Source organism: Sparus aurata, chromosome 19 (genome assembly GCF_900880675.1).
Source record: "Sparus aurata chromosome 19, fSpaAur1.1, whole genome shotgun sequence".
In the NCBI taxonomy this organism is placed as follows: Eukaryota; Metazoa; Chordata; class Actinopteri; order Spariformes; family Sparidae; genus Sparus; species Sparus aurata.
The window spans coordinates 2,740,358-2,750,473 of record NC_044205.1 but is presented as its reverse complement, the minus strand read 5'-3'; the positions used below and the strand labels follow the sequence as shown (position 1 = coordinate 2,750,473).

Below are 10,116 nucleotides of genomic sequence, written 5' to 3'. Positions count from 1 at the left end.
TAGGGTACTTCTATTCTTTATTTAAGTAGGATTTTAAATGCAGGATTTGTACTTTTAATTAAGTATTTTCACATTGTGGTATTGATAGTTTTACTTAAGGATCAGAGTCTACCTCTTCCAACACTGCAGGTCACAGAATCTGATGGGTCACCAAATACAATGTAACACCAGGCTTACTCAGACCTTATCTTACCTTTGCTTTGTTTTGACAGGCATATAGACGGAAACCATAAACTCATCAGCTGGAGGATGGTGTTCCATGGCTGCATGGACGGATTCAGTCACACAATCATATACCTTGAGTGCCTCAACAACAACAGGGCTTCCAGTGTACTATCCCTATTCCAGGAAGGAGTTCAAAACTTTGGAATGCCTTCACGAGTTAGATGTGATCGTGGTATGGAGAACACTGAGGTAGCTCGATACATGCTCAGGCGAAGAGGACTAAACAGGAGCAGCATAATAACAGGTCGCAGTGTTCATAACCAGCGCATAGAAAGACTTTGGGCTGAGCTTAATCGTGTAGTTTCATACCATTACTCTGATCTGTTTACTTTCATGCAGAATGAATGTATACTTGATTCACTTTCTGAGCTACACATGTTTAGTTTGCATTACATTTACTTTCCACGGATCCAAAGGGCTGTCAGGGAATTTAGAGACCAATGGAATAACCATGCACTATCTACTGAGAGACACATGACACCTTTACAGTTGTGGCATAGAGGTGTGATTACTCATGTTGGACAGAACAGCACGGCTGTGAGCAGTGTATTTGATGCTAATGAACCTTCAGTGACTGATGAGAGTGGACCCTTGCCTGAGCTTCATCTCAACAACAATGTTGAGGTTCCTGAAAACAACTTTAATATAAATGACACCACCATCGAGGAAATCAATCAAGCTATCGATCCATTCACTGAGGATGGTAACCATGGAATCAATTTATTTGTGACACTTGTAAATTTTCTTGAAACAAAACAGTTTGAGTAAACTGTTCTTACTAGCAGTGCCACAGAAATAAAGACAGCACTGTGAAGAATGGTCCTCTGTCACATTGATCTGAAAACACAGCAGCATTGAATCAACAGTAGTAGCCTACACCTGAACTGATGGCTTTCACTCTTTCATTTTACAGCTCATCTTTTACCTGAGTGCACTACAAAGTAATATGTAACATATCAAGTAACAATGAACACTTCCTTGACACTGTACCTACAAAGACCAAATTTAAACCCAAACCAAATTTTATGTAACCAAAAAAATTGCTGTAAGGTCTTTGATACTCAAGGGCTTGTAAAAAACTACAAATACAAATAAGAAATACAAACATTTGCAAAACAGATGTCAGAATTGTGAGCACTAGGCTACCCGAACTTTTTTTTACTCCATTCCAAATCCCTGAGTGTTTCAGATTGCAAAGTCCATGTTACTTTTGAAGTGCTCGTAGGACTGGTGAAGAGGTATTCTGAGACAGTTTACACATGTGTTTGCTATCGGGTATCTCCCTCTTTGGAATTCCAGAGAGGGTTTAGGAGAAAACCCGATGGGTGGCATCACATCACACCACACCCTGTTGCAAATGACAGAATGTCTCCAAGCTTTGCCGGTCCTTCGTCCTCTGAAAAATACCATGACAAGATTAATGGCTGAAACAACAATCAATGGTTTTGATTAAAACTAAAAGTAAAGTCTTTACTAATATAAGATTTTCCCCTCTTAGTATAATGACCATTACATAGATGTGAAGCAATATTATGCAATGGATGTCAAAAACAAATTGCTCGCATGCATATACATAATTAACTGGTGTTTTTGATGTGTTAGAAGGAAACCATTGTGTCTACCTATTTCTATGAACAAAGCAATAAAAGACAATTAAATTTCTGATATGTGCACTTAGCAATAGGGTGACTGCAAGAGAATTTAACAGATTTCGTAGGAAAGAAGCTCCAGTTACTCCTGACTGCAGCCAAGTATTTTCACTAAAAATTGCTTAATGTCACAGTGTGGTATGTTAGTAATTTGAAGGCAAGAATCATACAAAATATGTACACTGTACTGATAGCTCACCTTGGACACCTTGTTTATTTAGTAATGTAAGCAATTCTTTTTCACTGCCAGTGTAATAGGGTCTGGGTTTCAAGATGGCAAAGTTACTCTTTAGTATGATTTCCAAAAGGGAACACTCAGTTCGGAATTAAAAGCATACAACACCAATAGTTCCAGTCAAGTTTAAACACTATTCCATATCCATACACTGACTGCAAAGTGAAGGCCACAATCCATACCATTACAGTTAATAAAATCACCCACCTTCAGCATCCTGTAAATAATCCCTCCAGTAGGCAACCACCCTGTTCTCATCCGCCCTGTTATTGCTTCCCATCTCGGACCATCTTATGGCAAACAGGTCATCCATAATTTCAGCAGTCAGGGTCCCAGGGCTGTAGCACAGGACAGGGCGAAAGGCTTCGGGATGATGTTTTATTTTCTGGAGCACTCCAAGTGTTCTCAATCCATCACTGAACCTACACACACAACATAGATACACAAGAAGGAATACACAGGCAGTCAGAATGAATTTAAGTGCCACAAATGTTTGTGGAATATTAGGATACTGGTGATATCCGTCATGAGCAGAGTTATATCGAGGTAAGGAACAAATACAGCCCAATATTAAATGAACGTAGTGTATGTGTTGCAATAATAAGATGGGTATACTGTTAATGGTAGTGTATAACAGTCTGCCCTATTTATACTATATTCACATTGTGTCTAAACCATATCACAGGAAAGGTAAACAGATTTGCACTGTGACAAAATATACCTTTCCAAGGGACCACGGACACGCTGAACCACCTGAAACATCAGGACATCTTCCAACAGTTTGTCCTTGTCAGCCAGGCTTGTAAGATGTCTCAAGCAGCCAGCAGTGGCTCAGAAATCTGAGAGGGAGGGGGGGAGAGAGAGAGAGAGAGAGAGAGAGAGAGAGACCCCAGCAACAGTGGATTCAACTCCACTGAGACTGCACAGGCACACAGAGTCGAGAAGATCTGGTGCCCTAACACCCAGAGAGCCCTGGAGCTCTTGACCGTGGCTGAGCTGGGATCCCCCAGCCACATAATCATCCACACAGGCACCAACGACCTAAGGTCCCAACAGGAGAGAGTGGCAGACTCACTCAGGAGAATTATTGAAAAAGCCTCCACCACCTTCCCAACCAGCAAAATCATCATCTCCACCCTCCTGCCAAGAAGAGACTACCACCCCCACACCATACACAGGGTGAACGCCAGCGTCTCCAGGGACTGTGCCCTAAAACCCAACGTGTTCCTGGCTCACCACCCAACACTAGGTCCAGACTGCCTGTATGACCACGTACACCTATACAGAGAAGCAGTCCCCATCCTGGCCAAGACCCTGAAGGACATCGCCTTCAGCAGGAACCTCACCACCGCTCAGAGTAGCAATCGGCCAGCACAGACCCCACCCAGACCTTCTAGACCTCCCATAGCTCCTAGACACCACCAACCCAGACTAGCAGCAAGGACACCCAGAACACTCTGGCCCCCACAAGATCACCACCATCACCAACACACCCCACAACCAAGTCAACACAGGCCCCCACAACCTAGACCCCCTCCCCCCCGCCTACTTCCAGCAGTACAGCCAGCTCTACAGGCACCCCAGCCTACTGGACAGAACTATGCTGAGGTTGTGAGAGGAGCGGCACCCCCACCCCCCACTGGTGACCTCAGGGAGATACAGTACATGCTACACCTGCTCTGCTCTAACCTCATAGCTAAGTAATAGATGAGCAGAGACAGAATCGTGAAATGTTTGAGATAAACTCATATACATACATACATACATACATACATCATACATCACACACTCTAAACTATCCCCCAACATCTCTTATTTAATCACATTTAATTATTTATTTCTTGTTTTTGGTCATTTATTATTTGTTTTAGTGTTCATCTTATTTTTAAAACAGAAAACATTCAAAGATGAAATCCTTTCAAATAACATGTTGGAACATTCAAGGCCTTAGATCATCTGCTTTTGGTTTAAAAAGCCAAAATCTAGATTTTATTAGAGAAGTAAAAGACTCTGATATCACCGTCTTACAAGAGACATGGTACAGAGGAGACACTTCCACTGGTTGTCCTTACGGTTTCGTTGAGATTATTATTCCATCAATTAAACTCCAAACAGTAACCCAGGGTAGGGACTCAGGAGGCATGATCATTTGGTATAGATCAGAACTAACCCACTCAATTGAAATTATCAAAAAAGTAGAATCCCATATTTGGCTGAAAATTAGCAAAGAAATAATATGTGCAGACCAACATGTCTACCTATGAGCTATTTACATACCCCCCTCAGAATCTCCCTACTACAACGAAGATATTTTTTCCACTCTAGAGGGGGAAATAAACCAATTTAAAACTTTAGGAAATGTGCTAATCTGTGGGGACCTGAATGCTAGAACTGGAGAGAAAGCTGACACTATAAACATCCAGGGAGATCAGCACTCAGGCCTACCTGGAGAAACCTGCTTTCCTCTCCCCGAACTCCCCCCAAGACACAATTTTGATAAAATTACCAACACAAGCGGTACCCAGCTTTTACAGCTCTGCCGCACGCTGGGTCTGTATATAGTCAATGGTAGGTTACGAGGAGACTCTCTGGGCCGTTACACATTTAGTTCAGCTCTTGGCAGTAGTACGGTAGACTATGCAATAACAGATCTGGACCCAATGTCTCTCAGAGCTTTCACAGTCAACCCACTCACACCCCTCTCGGACCACAGCAAGATCACAGTCTATCTGAAGAGGGAACACAATAACTATGAGGCCTCTAAACCCAGTGAACTGTACAACACCACACATTCATACAGATGGAAATCAGACAGCATGGAGAGCTACCAAAAGGCATTTGAAAATTCCAAAATCCAATATTCAATCGATTTATTTCTTTCTGAAATATTTCCCCATAATAATGATGGTGTAAACACTGCTGTGGGCAAAATTAACACAATTTTTGATAAATTGGCAAAGTTATCAAACTTGAAAACATCTAATCATAAACCAAAACAGACACACAATAACAAATGGTTTGACAACGACTGCAAAAATATAAGGAAAACTTTAAGAAAGTTATCAAACGAAAAACATAGAGACCCAAATAACCAAAATATACGCCTTCGTTACCACGACACCTTAAAACAATACAAACACACACTGAGAGCTAAGAAAGAACTACAGACCAGAACCCAGCTCTCTGAAATAGAAGAATCTTTAGAGTCAAACCAGTTCTGGCAGAAGTGGAACACCCTAAACAAAACACAACAAGATCAATTGGCAATACAAAATGGCAGCATTTGGATGAATTATTTTACTGAATTATACAGCAATTTTGCAAAGAACAGTGACCAAAACAAAACACACGCCAAGTGGAAAACTTTAGAATTAGTCATTAAAGACAACCAGAACCCTCTAGATGCTTCAATAACAGAGCAGGAACTGACGGAAAGCATCCAATCCCTGAAAGCTAAAAAGGCCTGTGGAGTCGACAGCATCCTAAATGAAATGATCAAATATTCTGATCATAAATTAAAATTGGCTATACTCAAACTTTTTAATATAATTCTAGCAGTTGGCACTTTTCCTGACATATGGAATAAAGGTTTAATAACACCACTTTATAAAAATGGAGATAAATATGACCCTAATAATTACCGTGGAATCTGTGTAAATAGTAACCTGGGAAAAACCTTTTGCAACATTATTAATAAAAGACTTATCAGTTTTATCAATGACCAAAATGTTTTGAATAAATGCCAGATTGGATTCTTACCAAATTTTCGGACAACAGATCACATCTATACCCTCCACACCCTGATCGAGCAAGAATTAGACAAGAAGAAAGGGAAGGCCTACGCATGTTTTGTTGACTTCACAAAGGCCTTTGATTCCATCTGGCATGAGGGTCTTTTCTACAGACTGCTCAACAGTGGCATTGGAGGAAAAACATATGATGTAATAAAATCTATGTACACAAACAGTAAATGTGCAGTTAAAATAGGAGACAAACAAACAGCCTTCTTTCCCCAAGGTCGTGGGGTGAGGCAGGGATGCAACCTCAGTCCAATCCTGTTCAATTTATACATCAATGAATTTGCATGTCAATTAGATCAATCCACGTCACCTGGTCTCAATCTGAATGGCACAGAAGTTAAAGGTCTCCTGTATGCAGATGACCTGGTGTTGCTGTCACCAACCAAAGAAGGTCTACAGCAGCACCTCAACCTCCTGCATACATTCTGTCAGTCCTGGGCCCTGACAGTCAACCCAAAGAAAACCAAAATTATGATCTTCCACAAGTCAGGACAACACACACAATTTCTATTTGGACACCACTAAATTACAACATACAAAAAACTACACATACCTTGGCCTCAACATAAGCTCCACAGGAAGCTTCAACTTGGCTGTGAAAGATCTGAGAGACAAAGCAAGGAGGGCTTTCTATGCAATTAGAAGAAATATCAAACTGGACATTCCAATTAAAATCTGGCTTAAAATTTTCCAATTTGTATTAGAACCGATAATTCTCTATGGCAGTGAAATTTGGGGACCAAAACTAAACCACGAATTTGACAAATGGGACAAAACAATAATAGAATCTTTCCACACAGAGTTCTGTAAGATCATGCACGTCCAGAGAAAAACACCAAACAACGCATGTAGAGCAGAACTCGGCCAATTCCCCCTCATATTGAAAATACAAAAAAGAGCAATTAAATTTTACAATCACATAAAATCTAGTGACACCCACACATACCACCACAACATGGAGTTCCATGTCTGTAATGTCCTCCAGTACAGGCCTGCATGCATCAGGTCCCTCTGCTATGCAGGCAAACAGCGTTCTCAAGAGGAAACATGGTGGGGGGCCTCCATGCACCAGGCTGACAGCAATTGCTCTGCCAGCTATGAAATATCTGTCCTCCCGCACAGCTAAAAAAAAGTTGACAATATACAAGATAAAAACAAATCAGTAGCAGCATGTGGGTAAATATCTGGGGAGGCACAGCAGCAGAGTTTTTCATATTAAGAATACATGGTTGGCACCATGGCTGGTTACATCAGTGATCTAGAAGATCATAATGACATCAGTGAATCACTTTGATTATGAAGGGATGTGATGCTGCCTGACATGGTGTTTTAACCTGAAAAACTACACCTCAGAAAACACTAGCCAAAACTCAAAACCATGAGTGGCCCCTGCACATGCTGCTGTATCAAAAAAACTGTTAAAAGAAATCAAATGAACAAACAAATAAATATGCATATCTATAAATGCAGATATACACACCAGAGGAACTGAGAGCCAAGTTGAGGTGTCCCTCTGGTCCTTCAAACATGTCTGACTCTGCCAGTGTTTCCATCAGCAGACGTAGAAACTCTCGGCGAGGGCCACTGAGGTCTACAGCCTCTTCCGTGGTTCCCCTGTCATTGGAAAACTTTACGGACATCTTCTTATTTGGGTCATAGGAGAGCCGTCTGAACCCCCTTATTGCTCCATCGAGGACTGCAGAACGATTGATGTTGAACTTGCACACTTGCAGGTTATCAATTTTGTCACCGAGTTCCCTCAATATTTGACTAATGGGGATTTGTTCTTTAGGCTGCCTAAAAGTAAAAATGACGGATCAATCAGTAACTGTGCTTACATCAACAATGACAGGGGTCTTTCATCTTATCAGCAAAGAGTGAGAGTGGTTCTGTCTTTAAGGGTTCACTGATCAACTTTCAGAAAAAGGGTTCCAACACTGTTTATTTGACAGTAATGTAAATACATTCAAATTAAAGCAGAAAGTTGGCACTTAAAACTCATAGCTACTGTAAAAAGTGTCAATCTGAATGCTTATAGTCTGCACTGTATTTTCTACTTATTGTCAAACTTCCACTCTGCCAAAGCCTACAGTTCTACACTTGAAGTCAAATCTTTACTGTAGTAAGACACAAAACACTTACATCTGATCCTCAATGCTGGCAATGATAGCACTGTACAGGTCATCATCATTATCTTCATCTGATGTCTCATGTATGAGGTCGATGTACGTTCCATAATCGTTTTGCCATTGACTTGGGGTCTGGTCACTTGTGGAGGGCTGTGATGAAGAAGCTTGGGCTTTCTGTTGGGTGCTGCATGAAGCCTGGGCAACTGCAGTGGCTGGGACAAACATATCCTCCTCTTCTACCCAGTCATCTTCCTCTGTACTTGAATCACTGCCTTCCCTCATCGCAGGCTGAAATAACAAACAAATTAATTGTTAGCTTAACTTGTAATCAGTGGTCATCATGCACCTTGCTGATAACCTTAATCTCAAAAGCTTAGATTTTGCAGTGAGATATTGCAGTTGCAACCCTCAAGTGATCAAATGTTCAGTTGTCAGAAAAAAAACTTTGTTGAAAGGCAACACTAGAGACCTATCTCACAAAGCATGAGTTGACATATTGAACAGTGGCGACTGGTTAGCATTTGCTTTGGTGGGGCTACAGGCACCGAGTCTCAGCTTACACATACAGGCAGTGATGTTGTCCATCTGGCTTGCTGTACAGCATGTAGCCATAATTCTCAAAATTGCCATTAACTGAGAATTCTGCATTCAGGGAACTTAGTGTGAATAAGGGCTCAATAAATAAATGCGACATGCCTTTGACTCCAACTATGCAAGTCTGCTGCACTTACTCACACAAATACAAATTAAGCCAAGCAGAACAAGCAAGGACTACATTTAAACCAACTTGAATTCTAATCATAACCACGAGATATTCATTTTCTTCATAAGATAAGAATTGGCCTTTAAAAACAAAACAAAAAGATTTTTAAAAGGAAAAATATATATATATTTGAATAATTTAACAAAGGTCAAATTGATAGTCTGACTGGGGTGTGTTGATGTTTGACATGAATATTGATTTTGAAGCTCTATTATATTTAGTCTAATGCCACATTCTAAATGTGACAGGGGCAGGTCAGGTTCTCACTGATCTGTCCTCTGCTGCTTACCTCCAGGGCTACTGACGGCCTAATATACAGCGGAGCTCTTTTGAAGATCTTGTGCACCACAGAAGCATCTAACTGCTGACCACTGCTAAGCGTGGGTGTAACCAGTTTGTTCCCACACGGCAGAAGCACTCCAGACTGGAAAAAACAAGAATTCATGCACACACAAACATCCAAATACATCAACCACACCCTACTAAACAACTTTAACACAATAATTACCGTTACTTCACAATATTTAAAACACAGGGAAAACTAACGTTACCTGTTTGTGGCTAACAGGTACCGCTTACTCTTTAGCTGCCAGTATTAACGATAGCTAGTTAACGTAAGGTTTGCTTAATTTAGCTGACTAGCTGTCTAATTTCAGCTCACGAGATAACTAGGTAACGTTAGCTTTATCGAGCCAGATATGCTAGCATGCCGACATGACATACCTTGCTCCTGAAGGAATCTTCCCATCAAACGCCTGACGCAGTTTGAGTAGCAGGGTCGAGTGGTCCCATGTTTTATCCACTTCCAGTGAGCTCACAATGTGGCCCTTTTCATATAACATGGCCTTCATTTGTTGCTTTGGGACTGTTTTGTCCCGGGGGCTGCAGAGCAATATTACGTCCTTAAAAAATGTAATTTCACGGTGGGACGATGGATTTGCTCTGGAAAGTGGACAAAATGAACATGCGTCATTTATTTATGTTGAATTGAAGCCCAGAAAATAATAAAGAAAAATCATTCGCATGTCACCCACCTTCTCTTTGCTTTCGGCCCGCCCCAGTTGCTGAATCGCCTGGCTTGGAAGCGAGGTGTCTGCGCCTGTTGAGCCACGGGGGGAGGGGGGGTGTCGCTCCTCATATTAACATTTAGGCATTGGTTTGGCCTAAACAACAAGCTTATCTCATTATTCTCATTGTTGACGGGATTTCTCGTATTTCCAGAGGCTTCTTGGCTCACAAGACAGTTAATGAGTTCTGGTGAACCAAGAAGCCTCCTCAAAATACCGATAGCCTCCTCCGACTGGCTGCCCGCCAT

At 41.3% G+C, this 10,116-nt stretch overlaps 1 pseudogene; it reads right to left on the bottom strand.

Annotated features, from left to right (window-relative positions):
* Positions 1-1,383: 1,383 nt before the first annotated feature.
* LOC115570452 (G2/M phase-specific E3 ubiquitin-protein ligase-like) lies at positions 1,384-10,116 on the bottom strand (annotated as a pseudogene).